The sequence below is a fragment of the Ambystoma mexicanum genome, chromosome 11 (assembly GCF_040938575.1).
Source record: "Ambystoma mexicanum isolate Mex_15411 chromosome 11, UKY_AmexF1_1, whole genome shotgun sequence".
Classification (NCBI taxonomy): domain Eukaryota; kingdom Metazoa; phylum Chordata; class Amphibia; order Caudata; family Ambystomatidae; genus Ambystoma; species Ambystoma mexicanum.
In genome coordinates, this window is record NC_090934.1 from 266,854,601 (window position 1) to 266,872,496 (window position 17,896).

At 47.4% G+C, this 17,896-nt stretch overlaps 1 protein-coding gene across 8 annotated transcripts in view; it reads left to right on the top strand.

The window, feature by feature from the left end:
* Positions 1-17,896, top strand: part of LOC138503358 (putative transmembrane protein 244) — a 262,341-nt gene that overhangs the window by 179,413 nt on the left and 65,032 nt on the right. The window lies entirely within an intron of this gene.

Consider the following 17,896-nt stretch of genomic DNA (forward strand, 5'->3'; position numbering starts at 1 on the left):
CATGCACAGACATTCTACAGGCACATGCTATGGGATGAAGCCCCATATGAATGCACATGATGTCCATTGCTCTGATACTGTGTAAGTCCACCCCCACACATTTCACAGTGACTAATGTCTGTGCCTCTCCCCATGCAGGTGACTCTGGATACCCACAGGTGGCTTGGCTAATGACCCCTGTGCGTCATCTACGAACGCTGCACCACATAGCCTACAACCACGCACGCATCACGACCCATGTGTGCATCGAGAGCACCTTTGTACTCCTGAAGGCATGATTTTGCTGGCTAGATCGTACAGGTAGAGCCCTTATATACACTCCAGAGGAAGTAGGAAGAATAGTGCTTGTGTGTGCCATGCTAAGCAACATCTGCATATGGAGGAATGTTACTCTAGCCCCTGTCGTGGACATGCCAACCCCAGATTATAATGATGAAGTGCCTGAGGCAGGAGCCACAACAGGCAATGTCAGAGATGCCATGAGGGATGGGCGACTGACTCGCCAGGCACTTATTGACAATTAATTAATTTCCCTGGCAGGCCGTTCTGGCAGTTGTCTCAGCGCGGTTCTTCACGATGGCCCTCATAATCCTGCAGGTAGCCCCTTGTATGCTGTCACGTATTGCCTGCAGGTGTTCAGGGTGTGGGTGCCCAATTGTCTCCATCTCCTTCTGTCTCTGCTCCATTCCATCCACTCTCTGCAGCACCGTGCTGCTTGTTGGTGTGTGCTGTATGGGAGGGAGGCTGTGCAGTTGCACTGGGCTGTTGTGAGGGGAGCCATATGAAGGAGTGTTAATGTCCATCTCAGATGTTTGAGCACGCTGACGGCAGTAAGGGGTTTCTGGGGACTGAGCACGCTGGCGGCGTTGATGGCTTTCTGGTGTTGGTGAAACCTTGCGGCAGCGAGTGCACCCAAGGGTTTGTGGCCCTTCTGTATGTGGTGACACCAGGCAGGTGTCCCCCTGTGTTTCCACAGTCACCCTACCTGGAGGTGTGGCCTCCGTGTGAGACACTGCAGCTGCGGGAGTGGGTGCAGTGGCACTTGCAGTGGTTCTGGTGGGCTGTGGAGTGGGCGTCGGCTTTGCCCTGCTGGGTTTGCAGGGTCTCAGAGCAGGACATCTGCCTTGGCATAGCCTGTCTGCGCCTTTGCGGGGTGATGATGGTGAACCTTGAGGGCCTGGATGTGCCACTCTCAGATGGGCCTGTCCCCTCGTCCTCCTCAGATTAATCTGGCGATACGTGTGTGCCTGTAGAGGACATAGGAAATGTCGTCAGGTATGGTTCCCCCACGTGTGTTGGCATATGCAAGACACATTCACTATGGTACAGAGTGGGACCCCACACATTTGGGAAGATGGGCATGGTTGGTAAGGGGAAAAGGCATGTGGGCCCAGCATGGTGGGGATGGTTGCAGCAATTAGTGTATGACACATGGCCAGTTGGTCTTTGGACTGTTTGTGGGGTGGGCGGGGTGTCCATGCTGGGGCAGCTGATGTTTGGCATGCATTCTTGTGGTCCTTCATCCCTCCACATCCCCTCCCTGGGTGGCACTCAGCTTGTGGGCGTGGTGGCTTACTCCATGGCACTGGCCTGGCTCTATGAGGCACTGCTGTGCAATTGTAATTGGTTATTTATAACGCACTTAATACCCATAGGTTTCTAAGTGCAGACCTGGGGATCAAACCTGTGTTGCTCTGCATCGTCTTGCTTCCAAGGCAAGTGCGTTGCCCCATAGCTATGCTATACTCCGGAGACCAAACAACAGGGATGCGCTGTGGTGTACAGTGATTGGCTAGTTGAGCCCATGTCACTGTAGGGGGACGTGTACTTCCCTCTATCTAGTCTGCCATGCCAGCATGGGGCAGGACAACTGGGCCTGCAACATGCTGGTGTGACTGCTGCACCTTGTTGTGGTTGCTCACGGACCACAATTCCAAGGGTACAGGGTGTACCAGCATGGGTGTGGTGTGCATGGCACTTGTATAGGTCACTTGCCACCGCTTCTCACTACTCTAACACACAGGGGTACTCTTGATGCCCTGCCACATGGCTGCCGTGGAGTGTGGCTGATGTGACACCCCATCACCCCACCCTGTTGACAGACCCAGCTTCTGTGTCTGTTGACATGTGTCCATGTCCACTAGTGCATCTTATTCTAGATTTGTGCATTCACTTGTTCTGGGGGCGGGGGCGGTTGACTCAACTCCTGCCTGCTGGCACCCGCCTTTGCCCTCCGACTCCCTCAAGCCCCTTCATATTCAGAACCGTGCTGCACTTTTCCTCCCAGGCGGTGAGGACCAGTGGCTCCACAATTCCTCCTCCAGTCACCAGGGACTCCTGGCGGTGTTGGGACAGCAGTCTACGCACCTTGACCCGGAGATTGTTCCAGCTGTGACTTGCTGGCTGATGGAGTGCCAGATGGCTGTCCTGCGCTGTGCAGATGGTTTGCATTGCCTGGTGCCATTTAGCTCATCACTGCGAGTAACACCCTCATCGGTCAGTACCACAAACTCCACCTCACTAAACCTAGGTTTCCTAAATCGATTTTCGGCCACCTTGCCTCTGATCCTCTCTTGAGAAATTCTGGCTTGTTTCCAGGACTGGATGGCTGCACAGAGTGGAGATATTTGTTGGATTGTATTTTTCAAAATGGCTGCTGCAATGCTTCCTTGTTCCGGCGATGACACAAGTCCTGCCGGTGCTAATAGCGCTGGGGTCAGCAGCGGTAGCACTATTGGGGCTGATATTTCAGCAGTAACCCTTATTTCGGTGCAGTTTCAGCACACACTAATAGCGTTACCATCGGAGTCGTGCATGCGTTCACGCCAAGTTGTGATGCAGCGCTAATACCTCGGCATGACCCGGCGGTAATGCGATTTCCGCTTGTCAGTAAATTAGCCTGATTACCGCCAGACTTGTGAGGAGGCCCAATATTCTGTTGCAATACCTGGAACAAGCAGGACTGACGGGCCCTGTCTTGGGCTGGTTTTATTAATTTTTGAAGGACCGTACACAGACGGTGTCCCTCTCGGGTTTCTGTGCACCCTTTAACCCGTATTTTTTAATCACTATTTACGTCTGCTGGCAGATTTAATTATGGCATCTGGCGTGAGTTTCGATACTTATGCCAATGACACACAATTGATTTTTAAATTAAATGCCCCGGTATCTGACCCTCCGGCTAAAGAAAAAGCCTGCCTAGCTGAGATCGGTCGCCAGATATCCCAGAATCGGCTGAAACTTAACAGCGAAAAAACAGAGGTAATGATAGCTGGTCCCAGTGATGACCACTCTTTCTGGCATGCCGATTTCTGGCCTGACTCCTTGGGACCTTGTCCCTCCCCATGTCCATCTGTTAAGAGCCTGGGGGCACATTTATCCCTTCAGGTTCTACAGAAGGACAGATCGCGGCTATGTGCTGGTCAGGGTTTTGTAAACTGAGACTGCTTAGAAAAGTATTTCTGTTTGTGCCTCTGCAGCTCTGCGCGTACATCACTGTCTCGATCATGGACGCGTTAGATTACTGCAATGGCATTTATCTTGGCCAACCATGAATTTTTGGTTCATCGACTTCAAATTCTCCAAAATGTCACTGCACGACTGGCTTTAAATGCTTCTGGCCTTTCCTCTGACTCCCTGCCACTGGCCAAACCACACTGGCTCCCCGACAAAAGTCGGATAAAGTTTAAGATACTCTGCATGACGCACGTGCATTTTTTCATACAGGGCCCTCTTTTCTTCAATCTAAACTGATCCATTATCTCCCTACTCGTTCCCTGAGATCATCCTCTGCCAGTCTGTGGGAAGTGCCCCGCTTCCGGAAAGCCCGATCGGGAGGGCGCTCCTTCTCAGTGTTAGTTGTGACACTATGGAATTCCCTCCCGGCCTCTCTGAGAGAGATCTCAGATCATTTGGCTTCCGTAGAGCACTCATGACATTTCTGTTTTGAGAATCTGCCAGGGCTTTTCCTGTTGGTTTCTCTGTCAGTCTCTGTTTTTTCCTTACCGGATGGGTAGCGCCCAGACGCCTTACGCTTAATAAATGAACTGACATTACATTACATTACTGTTTACTGCGTGCTCACTCACGTGCCACCAAACTTCACACCGTCAGGACACCAGGGCATGGAACTGATTCTTCCTTGGGAGTCCCGCTCACTCTCCAGCTTCCTCTTCTACCACTACTGCTCTCAACATCTTGGCAACATGCTAGATGCCTTCTCCAGCTTCTCCAACCGCGGCTATTAATGCTGCCATCCGGCGGACCTGCAATATGCTCTCTACAGTTCCCTTGAAGCACCCCTCTAGCTTCAGCTTCTACTTCTTGACTCTCCAGTCATTTCCTTCTTCTCCTTTGTCTCTGTTTGCGTTATATGTCCAAGTTCTTTTTGATGCGGCGTCAGCCCAATTATCAACACCTAATTGAATAATCCTTGCGATTACCAGGAACGATTTGGGATTTTTCTTTGTCCCAGTACTTGTTGTCAGGGAATGTCCAAACTATTACAGTAGCAAATAGTTTCTGCAGTAACTATATTTTTAGACGACTTGGGTGATGTGCTTATGTTTTATGGTTGGGTTGCGACAAGGGTCTTCCCTGGAGTTATGTCCTTGTCCTCCTGAGGGAATTTCCTCCACATGAGGTCCTTCCACATTTTACCACCCCTAGGGGGACTCTTGGTTAGTGGCCTCTCCACCCTAGCCTCATGGAAAGGTACTCCCACCTGTGAAAAAGTGACGCAATCTGAAGGATCGTCACACTATGTATCCTTGGTAGCCATGCTGGGGGCACTGGTGGACTCATTCTTCCCAGCGAGAGGCTCTCTGGCTGCTCTGATCACTCTGCTATTTCTTTCAGCGCATATTGCCCCATCTATGAGCTGAAAGATGGAACAGGGCCCTTTAATTAACATTTGGTGGTACGCAGTTTGAGAGAAAGCCTTGGTGGAAATGTTTTGTGCCGTTACTCAAGGTTGCCAGCCGAACCATATTTCGATTTCTATCCCATTACACACATTTTGTAAGAAATATCCTCTCTGTTCCATCAGGCCATGAATGTTACTAACCTTTTCGCTGATTTGGGGGGATTTGCTAGTATTGATGGATTAGCCTTCTTTGACACTGCCCACCCCCTTATGAGCCTGTTGATGTTCTTGCTTGTACTGTACCTGCACCAATATGACACTCCTTTCTTGTTTCTTTTCATTTGGTTTTTTATCGATAGATGGTTTTACTGAAAACTGACAAAAGTCTTAAAAAAAGAAAAGTGGGCCTCTCCCATTCTTGTCTCCCAGCTCCAGGTGCTTCACTCTAACGGGATGGACCTTCACAACTCTGGCTGACCCTCTAGGGTAGACCTATCTGAGGCAGTCTACTCCCCAACCTATTGGGTCTGGTTCCAGCCCGGGCTGCCCATAACTTCTATTCTCAGAGTGCAGTATTCCACTGCTGCTACCATCTGACTGAAGTGGGGGGGGGGTCAATAAACAATACCCCTTTTGTCTTCCATTTACTGGAAGATGAGGGTGAGTCTGCACCCATTTCCCATGCTCTCTTCCATCCTGTGGATCAGACTTCACTCTACCCTTCCTGGTGCCTTTCACAATGGATATGGGATGGCCCTGCAGTGGTCTACTCGTTACCCTACACCATGGACCTGATTTCTCACACTAATCGTACTCCAATCTTACCATGTGTCATCTGCCTGTCCTTGGGTCTGGGACCTGCATGGAGAGAGACTTGTGGGCAGCCCAAACCCCTGAACCAAGAATGTCCACATCCACACTTGCTCACTCAACACCAGATCTGAAAGGAGACACTGAGGGTTCTGATATATTGCAGCACACATAATTTATCAAAAAACAGTTCCCCAAGCTCACAGGTAGCCCAGACAGAACCTCATTGTGATGCTTTATCCCCATCTGCCATGCTCCACCTCTGTAAATGTGAATAATACTGTCTCAGTGGGGCTCTAATTATCCTGTTATTGGCTTATGATCTTTCTCTCCCTCCTCTTTAGCCAATAGGACTGCAGGTCCCTAAGAGACTGTGGGGTGTCTAGGTCAAATGTCTGGGTTTCTAACAAAAACCATACCTACACTGAAGGGGTGACAGCACAGAGACCCAATAGCAGCACAATCTGCACAGAGTATTGTCTTAATGGTGCAGAAGCTAATGAAAAGTACACACCTGCAGAGTTGAAGGGATTGTTTCACTGCACCACTCCTAGCTTTCCCTCACCTACCCCATACCTTCATATCTTAGAGGGGATACAGGTGTATTGCATTGCTAGTATTGTGAGCCTGTGGTGCCAGAGACTTCACAGTCCAAGTGGAATCTTCACCATGGGCTAATGCTCCGGTTTGTGACCTAACAGTGTTATTGTGCCGATTCAGAGATGTTGATGTCACAACAAGTCTTTGATTTGACTCTTTTTGAATGCTTAAAGTAGGGTTTTGGTTGTGCTTTATGATGTCACGTTTACCAAGGGAAGTAGGTTGCTTGGGCAGCCATGACTATAGAACTACTCAAAATGGAACCACAACTCCCGTGACCCTTAAGGCAGAATTATAGTCTTTGGAGTTAACACAAGGTACATTCCTCTGATTTTCACACTTGATAGAAAGAGATATAATTGATTTAAGTATACCACTGAGTGAAGGCTAAATGAGACCCAAAATAAGAGAAAAGATAGTAAAGATTTTGCAAGAACACTGGAACAGAGAGATCAAGGGGAGACATTTTTACAAAGCGCAATCAGTGGTCACAGACACGCCATGATGGAACGGCAAATTGCACAGACAACAGAAAGTGTTAATAAACATATTGTGAACAGGACACACAAGACTGAATGGCATGTTAAAATAAAATTGGGTAGCACAATGAAAGAGAATATTTGTTTTGCAAAAAAGAAAGAGTCAGTACACCATTATCTGATCAAATGTGACCAATATGGAATACAATTATTCTGTCTGGTGTTCTTGCACTTTGGACATGTGGGTATTAACAATCTCTCTCACTGCTTTCATATGAGATTTTAGCTTTGCAGTCGTTTGAGATATAGGTAATGGAGCCTCCTCCCTCTGTTTTCCCAAGTTTCCCTCGGGATACAGAGCACATCCTGAGGTTTCCTGCCATATAACAACTCAAAGGGTGAATATCTCAATGAGGACTGAGGAGTCCTCCTTACTGCAAATAGGGCCCATGTTATCTATATGTCGCAGTTTTTCCCATCTGTCTCTACAAGCTTCTTCAAAATACACTTTAAAGTTTGATTACGGCATTTCACTAGGCTGTCTGTTTGTCAATGGTATACGGAGGGCCATAGTGTTTTGATGTTCAATATTTCCTTCATTTCCTGCATAAGTCGGGACATGGAGTTTGTGTCCCGATTAGTTAAAATATTTTTAGGAACCCCTATCCAGGACAGAAAGGAATTAGGTGTTCTATAATTGGCTCTGTCGTGTTGTTTCTTTGGGGAAAGCTGCAGGATATTAGGTAATGTATTGCAGGATTAAAAAAGTGTAATTGTTACCCAGTGTTAAGATGGATATCTAAACTCTGACCTGGTCGGAAGAGGTTAAGGAGGGCACCCTAGTTTAGTGGAACAGGGGAACCTTCTGGGCAGACCAGACCAATCTATGGTAGCTTGGCAGGCAGACAAGGCTAAGTCTCAGGAGGGGTGAAGAGATTGCTTGGAAGCCCACAATGAGCACACAGTAAAACGCCACAGATTACTCTTAGACAGATGTTTATTAAAAATACATTTATTATAGGCCTTTATAAAAAAGCATGATTAAACCACAGTATCAAGAAAACAGTTACCACACACGCTTATTCACTATGTAACATATATACAAAATGCGTTTAGCCTAATGTTGATGAAAGGGGAGAAAATAACCACAACCTGCATCAATAAGGAGTAAATTCAATACAGATATCGTATTAGGCAGTTCTTCGTAGTCAATCCCTAATTTATGTTGTCCAGCCCTAAGAAGTGAGGAGCCTTGTGCTCAAAGTACAGCAGTGCATTAACAAAGCGCGGCCATGCAAAAAGCGGGTTCTCTTCAGGGAGCTGTAGCTGCTGAGGAAGGTGTTGAGGCGATGAAGAATAAAATACTACTACTTGAGGATGGTCTACCCTGCAGATAGAGTGGCTTTCGGAGTTCGGGAATAGCTGGGGAGTGCAGGCTAGCCCATCCAGACTGAGTATCTTTTAAGAGATTCTCGTGCGTAAAAACTGATGGATGTGCCAGAGGGCCTCCGGTAAGTGATGAAAGTACTCCCCGGCCCTCGACACAGTCCGGATAAAATTTTACTAGTATAGTCCACTTCACTAGTAGGTTTCACCCCTCCAGTTATAGGATGCTCCGACTCTCAGCGGCAGCAGGGCTGGATGATCATTCATGGCAGGACAGTAACCTTTCCTTAGCTCTCGAAGAAAAGAGAAAGATAGTTCTGGTGCAGCACGTCTCAGGACACAGTGGGGGGGTAGGTCTGCAGGCACTTACAACAGTCACCACCACAGGGCGACACAGGGACTGCAAATGCTTGCGGTGTGGTACACTCTCCTAAATCGCAACCCAGAGGAGCTGGGGTAACACGTTTTGGTTAGGAGAGGGCGCAGGATCACAAGTAGGTGATGCATAAAGTCTCGAGTCTCATCTCAGTATGGCAGCGTTGCTGTGCGGTACCCCAGGTTCGAGCTGGACAGTTCACTGGATGGCCCAGGAACACTTCCGAAGGGGCTCTTTGCGGAGGTAAGCAGGAGGTGCTGAGAGTAATTGTTCCCACTACTCCAAAGGGACAAAACGCCCTTGCAGGCCTTCTTGGTACAATGGAAGAGCAGGGGTCTGACGGAACAACAGCAGGGTCAGGGAGCCAAACCTTCCTAGTACGTCTCTGGCAGTTCCTCAAGTCTGCTCTTTCATTAAGGTGTGAACTTCAGTTGATTGACTTGGAATGGATGCAGAGCCCCTTCTCTTATCCAAGATTTGTTTCGTGCCCAAATCTCAGATCGCCAATGGAAGATCTGCTCTCTTGCATGCACACCAGACGTGGGTAAATGGTAGTCCACGGTGGTTCCAGTCAATCAGGCCTACCAGACATAATAGCACCAGTAGTGTGGATTGGGACCAGACAGTTCCAACCCTCTTCCTGGACATTAGCAGACGTGACATGCAGGAGCCCATGGAAGATGCTGTTTTCGCGGGAGGCTGCATGCCCAAATAAGGAACTTTCCCGGGTCTCTCAAACTGGGGGAAGGCAAAGGGATAAAATGGTCAAAGGACAGAACAAAAGACTTTGTGGCATGGCCATTTTTGGCACTGCCCACAATCTTGGGACAAACGTGGTATGGTTCATAAAAACAAAGTAAAAATACTTTAAAAGTAAACTCTGCCACCAATTTGTCATAGGCACACTTGTACGAACACCAAAAATCCTTAGAGGGTTGCTAGGGCCATAAAACAAAAATAACCCCTATGCGCGGTACTGTAAGGTACTTGGCACATAGATAAAAAGTTACCAAGAAATGGCAACATAGTCAAAGACTAAGGGAAACATAGTTTCCCAGTACTGACAACCTGAAGGACTTGCCAGTGTTCCCATAACGAATGAGCGAAAGCCCAGAGGAGTGCAGTTGAAGGCTGTGCTCCACTGGAAAAAGTCAGCTTAGGTAAGCCAAACAAAAAAAAAAAAGTTTGGGGGGTTCACAAATGTAGGTAAAATTGCAGCTAAGGGACATCTTTCCTAACTGTCAGCATCCCCCGTGGAGTATAAGACAGCTGGAGATGCTTCCCGTCGTTATGGCAATGTTGGGAGCTGAGAGTGGCCTATCTAAGATCTATGTTCGACACATAGATCACATTGCGCCATGACAAATATGGAACAGACATACTGGCATTCGGGACTCGGGACAGGCGTGCCACAACCTTGTTTCCTCGGTTGCAGTGGCGTTAGTTTTTTCTTGCCTTGCCCTTACTTCTTGGTAAGCCTTTTTGCCCCTTCTTGTTCCCTAGTCATTTACTGGGTTCCTGCCACTCTCCCTGGAGTCTCTGTCCTACACTGCTCCCTGAGTTTGCTTCCATCTTGCATTCTCTCCTGTCTGTGTATTACAAACTCTGCCTTCTCCCCACTTCACCCGGTTCCGTTCTATGTATTGGATTCCACCTAGATGCTCTGTCTACTGGATATCCGGCATTACTTAGCTCTGGGATGTGAAGCCTTTCTACCGTATACCTTGTGGACTGCTTCTACTATAGGAATCCTGAGGCATGGACCGGCACCTGACAGCAGCATTACCATCAGGAGGTTTTTTTGTGTCTCGGCTGAGACTTTTTCCTCCTGTTTTCCAGAGACTCCTCTTACACAATTGGCCAATCCTTGCACCTGTAATAGATATACCAGGTTCGCAGGGTGGCTTCTGGAGAAGACCAGTCTTACCTCTACCCTTCGTCGTCCAAGAAGCCATCACAGGTAAGGCCTGTCGTTGAAACTCACTCTTTTCCCAGATCGGGTTATATTCCTCTCCCAGACCTTGGTTTGTCTCTCCTTCCTTACTCTGGGGTTTGTTTTCCTCCTCTTTTCCCGCTCAGTGACTTCTGACTCATATCCCAACTCTGGGGCTCTTCTCACTCTCGTCCCTCTGTGGTCTTTCCTTGCACTCCGCACCTTGGGGGCTCTTGTTTGGTCCCCAGCCTTGGGGCTTCTCAGTTCTCACTCCCTCTTGTGGTCTCTTTGGCCTCAGCCCTCCTTGGGGCTTCTGGGTTCTTACCCTGCCTACGGGTCTCTTTGGGCTCACCCAGCCTTGGGGCCTCTTGGGGTTCTCCCCACTCTGAGACTGTCCTATGCTCTTCCCATCTTGCGTCTCTGTGGGATTTCCCCGCCCTCTGTACGAGGGGCTGGCTCCGGTCCAAGAAGGCCGCATGGCCTGGGCGCGGCCTTGGCAGGGGAGCGCAAAGGAACACACACACATGCTGGCTCAGCTTCGCCCGGAACTGCCTCCCACTCAGGGGGCGGGGCTTTTATTAACATGCCCTACGTCACCGCGCTGCGGGACGTAGGGCGGAAATAACAGTGAGTTAGTCTGATGTGAAACCACTTACAAGACGTGTCAACTGTGTTCCATGTCGGACATGGCTTGCTCTTGCTTCCCGTTGGCTTCTGGCGGGACTGTGGCAGCGGCTTCCCTAGACACTGGTCTCTTGCTTTCCTCTGCTCCACGGGCCGTACCTTCCAGCTCCTCGCAAGGCGAGTGCTGCAATCTCTATGCAGCGCTGACGACCTCTCTGAGAGACAATAATAACGTGGTGCCAAGGTCTGCTGGGCTGCGGGCCTGTTTGTGGAGGTACTGGAGAGTCCCTACTAATTGCGCAGAGGACTGGTTCCAAAGGAGGCATTCCACCACCAACAGTGCGTCAACATAGCTGCCTGGGTTTGCAAGCCCATGCATATGGAAGTAAAAACCGTTACATAGCAACTGCAAAACAGAAAACCCTTCAGTAACTGACAAGTGTATGCAACATCAACAGGAAGGAATGCAATTCCAAGGTGGTGTCCCACATTGGTGTAACTACAGATCCGTGCAAGGCTCCACCCATCAAGCAACACAAGCTGGGAAATCTATAGTGACCTGGCATACATGCTAATTACAGCAGTTGCGCCACAGTACTACGCAGGTGAAAATACTTAGAGAACAGATTACATAAAAATGAGGTTAAAACAAACTATGGTGTAGGAGTCAGGAGTTGGACACATATGGAGGCGGATAGTCATGGCAAGACGGAAAGGGGAGAGGCAGAACAGAGAGGGCGGAAGGGAGCAGATCAGAGAAGGAGAGAACGTTGGTGGAGAGGCAGTAAGGCGGAGAGAACATTAGCAACTGAAAGAGGAGGGAGGTGAAGGAATCAAGAAGAAGCCGTAAGGAGGAGGTGGAAAGAACATTAAGAAGATAGGATCAGATGTGAGTCAATGAGGAGCATTAGAGGAACATTAAAGGCAGGAGAGATTATCAGAAAAAGAGAAAGCAGAGGGTTGGTAGAGACCTGAGCAGTTAGTGAGACTCCTAACTAGGAACTCACAGTGTTTTTAGTGAAGTGGGTAGGGATGGATACATCTCTATTACTGAACTCACAAATGCAAGTAAGTACACTCTATCATGCTAGAAAACACATAAAGCCGATCCTGACTATATGTGTGTCTGCCATTTTCCGGATGAAATTCTAAAATCTTTAATGAGCTTTCTCTGTTAGGCAGGTGCAGGAATGTCTATTAAAAAGACTGGAGAGTGTGCATTATATTCTCCAATGGGTTCCTCTTTTGCATCTGAGCATTGAAGAATCTTGTAGGGTCCTTGATATTTGTTTTTCAGGATCCTAATAGGGAAGACCCTGCCTGTGCTGTTTACTGGAGCACTAGGTCAGGTCTCCCAATAGCCGACTGGTTTCTGTGGTATGAAAGTGGTTACACCACATTCCTCAGGGCTTGAGGAGGCACACAGTTGGGTTCCTCCTAGTTTTCAGTGGCAGCTTTGTCTGCATTATTTAAGGCCCTCCCCCCTTTCCATGTGGTAAATGATTCTATGCACGGATGGGTGAGGCAACCTGAGACCTGGTCTGTATCACTCTATAAAATTCATCCTGAGAGGGTTGAAGAGCAGAGGGTCTCAGGTATTGTATTCTTATGTGCTCCCAGCAAGCAGTACTAGCCAAGAGTGCTGCACTCCGTCTGTGTTTTAATTCCTGTGGGTGCAGACACACATATAGTCGGGATCGGCTTTATGTGTTTTTTAGCACGACAGAGTGTACTTACTTGCATTTGTGAGTTCAGTGATAGAGATGTATCCATCCCTACCAACTTCACTAAATAAAATGAGAGTTCCTAGTGTGACCAGAGTATTGGGCAACCCACAGTCGGAATACCCAAAACAGTCCCTTGTGTTTTACATAGACTCCGAACTAGGCCAGGGGATCAATACCCAATTAGGTCACTGATAGCCTATCAAGGGGTATAAGCCTATTAACCGCAGAGCTCACCGCAGTCCTATAAAGGATTGAAAAGTGACTAATGCCTTGCCCACAGCATGCATGACCAAAGGCCCCAACAATGATTGTGCCAGTATACCCTGAAGAAGCGCAGCATACTGACAGAACCTATGAAAGCCAATCATGTGACTTCAACTGTCCAGAAAATAGTGAAGGGAACTTAAAACCCAAAAGATATAGTGACTTTTTGTTTTCCACTGCTGCATCTTGTTCTGAACCCAGACTGGCAATCTTGCAGCAGCTGGTTTTGCCCTGTTTATTTGTGAATTGGTAGGCACACTGCTCTCTCAGTGATCTTCCCCATGGGGTGGTAGTTTGATCATCTCCATTCAGATTTGCTACTTGGTTAATTAGCCCTGTTCTAGTAGTGACGGGAGGGGTCTTTGCAAAAGAGATGTGTTGATGATTTGAAGTGGTAGGAAGGAACGCTCGGACCTGGATTGTTTTGAAGACGGAGGTGGAGAGGTTATTATCCTCGTATGTGCTGGCTCTGAGGGCCAAGAGAATGGTGGCACGTTCTGTTGAGATCGCTTTCAATGTAGACATTTGCTGCACCTTCTTTGAGGGGATTGACAGGAGGGTGGGTGGTGGTGCTGTCAGCTGTCTGTCCTGATGTTTTTTTTTCTTTAGTCTTTAAATAATGTGTTGATGCGGTTACATTTTTCTACAGATTACGGAATCAGGAGGTTTGTCAGGAGGTTCGGGACGGGGTTCTCACAGTAATTTATGGACTGAAAAAGAACTCTCCTTTTACTTGCAGATTCTGTTATCATTCCCAGACATTATTATTTTTACGATTCTTATTTGGGAGAATTATAGGCTGTGCACTTGTTGGAGAATGCTGTGGTTGGCGGACGATTTGTTTTTTGGCCATAGTCTCCCAGCTTGATGGATGACATGTTTGTTTTGTGAGCGCCTGGGAGTACCAATGGGCAGGTGGTTTAGTTTCAACCCAGCGCTGTTTTAGGGGCACATCGAAGTTGATGGGGGATGGTCATTTTATGGTTGAAGGCAGCAAGGAGGGAAATGACACTTGCAGAGGGGCCTGTGCTAGTGGACAGTGCGAGCCTCAATGCCTTCTGTGGAAAGGTTTTGGCCAATGGAGGTAGGCGGATGCTCTGGATTTGGCCTGCAAGGCCGATTGGGATTTTGATATGATGCATGCAACCTGTCCAAATATTTCAAGACAGGGTCTTCCATTAATGGGAAAGAGGAAAGAGTCAAGTCTGGTGTCCATGACATGAGTTGGTGCTTGTGGCGTGTTGTGAAATCTTAGGTGTGTTGATGACGTCCAAGACGTACTCATTGGTATACTCAGTTGCAGAGTTTGTCGTTGGGTCTAGTCACATAGAAAGATGTTTGAGTTGTTGATGTTCTCAAATCACTAATGAAGCCTGAGATGGCACATGTGGGCCAAATGATATGATGAAAGGCAGCAGTGACTTGAGCAGTGAGTTGGAAAGGAGCTATGAATGGCTCATGAAAGTGGTGGTTTTCTGCAAGGTGCAGGGCCGTGTCATCTTGTGGTTGACTACAAGTCTGCCACTGACCTTGCACATGTGTATTTGATGATGAATGTATTCTGGTGGCACGAGACCATGGAGTATGTAGGAGGACATGGGGATGAACCAGGAATCTATAATGAAATGGATTTCAGATCCCGGGTGGTAATCGGGACTGATATGCCTGTGGCCTGTAGAACTGCTGAGCGAGAGTTTACAAGCATTACATTGTGGGTCTGTGCTGTGGGCAATAAATGTGTATGGAAGAGGCCTCTCAAGCTTGCCAAAATCCACCCTCTGCAAAGGATGCCCGAGAGACAGACACCCTGGAGAGTAAGGAGAGTACAGTCAACTGATGGTCACACAGGTCATGCCGATTGGGGACGGACCGGAAATGACAGTCTCAGCTGTGGTGCTGCCTTAGGGGAGAGAGAGGAATCTAGTAGTTACCGTCAATGGAGCATGTCTCTGAAAACTGGTGGAAAACTTTGATGCTTTGAAGCCTACACCTTGAGAGCGGGTGCAATCACGTGATGATCATGTTGGTCAGTCAAATGGGGAAGGAGACATCTCTAGTGGTCCCGGTGTCATGCAGCCTTAGTGGAGAGCAGGGAGTATTGGCAGCCACCACAAATAGGAAGTTTACTTTTTAGAGCATTTGGATTTAGCAGTTAAGAAAATAAAGTTCTTTAAAAAAAAGTCAGTTGAAGGGAGTTAAGGTTAATGCAAAAAACACCCCAGAAATGTGTTCAAGTAGCTACCCAACCTTCTTGCAGGCTCCTCATTGTACAGCTCATGACTTATTCGGTGTCGCCAACAACTATACAAATGACATAATCAAAGACTTTACTAATTATGTCAAACCAAGATCTCATCAGTGGACTAATCGGAAAGAAAGTACTTCAACGTACTAAAGTAGAACATTATACCCACATCCAGAGTGCATCCAATGCCCCAGAAACTCTCTCGAGGTCATCTCCAATGCACCTCACGGAAAGCATCTTATCTTGCCTGCAACTGGTGGCCCTACGGTGGCCCACATTCTGTTGACGTATGCACAGCAAGCATCCGGTCCTTGTCCAATATATCTCAACCCTTTGGAGGTACTCCCCAATGCATGTTACCTCTTTGGAGTCTTGGCAACCTGTGGCCAGGTGTTCCTCCATGCACTTCATACCTTTGGGTGGCATCTGGCCTGGGGCAAACTGTTCTCCAATGTTCTCCATCCCTTTGGAGAGAATCTAGCTTGCAGCCAGGCATTCGCCAATTAATCTCACCCCCTTTGAAGGTACTCCTAATGCAGGTCTCCCTTTGGCTAACACTGGGCACCAAGTTATTTGTGAAGTCATGTATGACATTATTATGAGCAGTCATGAGTTGCGCAGTAGGAGGCCATGAGTTGAGATTGTATAACTAGGTTTTTTTAACTGAAACTTTTGAAACAAAGTGCTTAAAGAGTAACCATTACATTGTTTCAACTAAAGGTTTTTAATTAGATATACCTTACTAAACATATATATTACTGTCAATCCAATTCAGCTCGTTCTCCAATATACCCATGCATTTAAAGAGTGACTGGCCTGGTGCTGACCACTCTATGCTCCCTTGCCTACCCACAGCTTCAAGTCTACCTTGTTTACTGTATATCATATTGTCTTTTGTTTACCCTGTGGATCCAATAATCAAGGGTTGAATTTGAGGACCTTTGCTGGGTCAAGTATCCCACGTACCCTTGATGATGATGACCTTTGCCTTTTCATTGTCAAAGTCAGGATGGTAAAAAGGTCAGGCAAGGCTTCTACAGTGCACAGGGAGGAGACTGGTGTCAAAGCACATTACGAGTTAGAACCCCAGTTTCCAAAGAGAGTTTTTCTGTCAGAAGAGTAAAGGAAGTGTGCTTGTTCAGGAAGGCCTTCTTCATGTCATGTCTTCAAGGTAACGTTTTCTTCCAATTTCAGTTCTTCTACAAATGAAGTTTCGCAGACCCTCCAACTTTATGAGACCTAACAGCGAGACCTGACTTGAGGGCCATACACTGGATTTCTAAAAAGGGATAGCCAGTAGTGTCACCCCAGAGTTAAGGTATCCTGTGCTTCGTGCAACTGAAGCCTGTGACAAAGGACTGGAAACTTCAAACCTTTACTTTGTTGCTTGCTAAGAGAAAGCAAGGTACTTGGTATACCGCTAAACATGATGGGCATCTGGACACTGAGGTGGCACATCAGTAGTAGCATCCTTGATGAGCTCTAGGATTAAAGCTTTTCAAAGAAAATTCAGTAAGCCTGAGGGGCAAAAGTGAAAAATAACAGGTGCTTGACCACTGCTTGACCATTGGTTTGCTTTGGCTGCTTTGTATTTTGTGAAACGGGAGGACCAGTGCAGGGCCCTTTTCAATACCCATTTCCATGTTGATTGGTAGGTCTTTCTATCTCCAGTCTGAAAGAATGTGCGAGGGCTATTCTGGTGTGCCGAACCGAAAGGTGGTTTAAAAGAAGATTTAGGTTTCCACGCCTGCTCTTCTAGCCAAGACAGAAGAATATAACCTGCTGGAATGGACAATCCTATTTTCCTTCCAAGAATTGTAAGATGTAATTGTCGTTGGCTACACTTTTCCACTTTGGTAAGCAGAAGCTGGTGCTATTGCAGGAGATTGTACCATTGAAGGGGGTACTGATGGACCCTCAAGTGCTTGTACAGAGCACATTAGGGTTCATCACGGACCAGGAACCTAAGGCCCGTAAAATGTTAGTCGTCCGTGATGAGTCTGCCTACCGGATCCGCTGTGCCCGGCAGGGTGAGACCTGTCGGGTGCAGCTTCCCCGGCAGGCACACTTGGTGTGTGGTGGTCCGGGACCCTCGTTTCCGGACCGCTACACTTGTGATGAGGCCAACAATCTTTAAACCGAAGGCCTTTAATATAGACTAGAATGTGATAGTACTGTGAGCCGCTGGGCTAGAGACATTCACTTACAAGTGGGTAATAAGTATACAATCAATTGATTAGGGTAATAACTCCTATTATTACAGTGCTATATGAAAATGGGATACTGTTATTGCATGCTCAACACAGGAATTTGACAGTGCTCTGAAAGAAGCTCTTTCTTGGAAGAAACCTCACTTTCCGAGACTACCAAGTACTTGATTTGCCATAAACAAACATTGTACTTGCTTGACACTTTGATGCAGTGGGTTATCTAACGTTATCAATAGTGATTGTGCTTTGTTTGTCAGCTCTTGATATGGGAGTTTAATAAGCTGTTAGGGAGATTTCTCACGCTAAATTCCCTCTACCTTAGAGCCCTCCAGCTCTTTTGCTATATTTTGAGGCTTTGAACTTTTCATTTTTAATGTG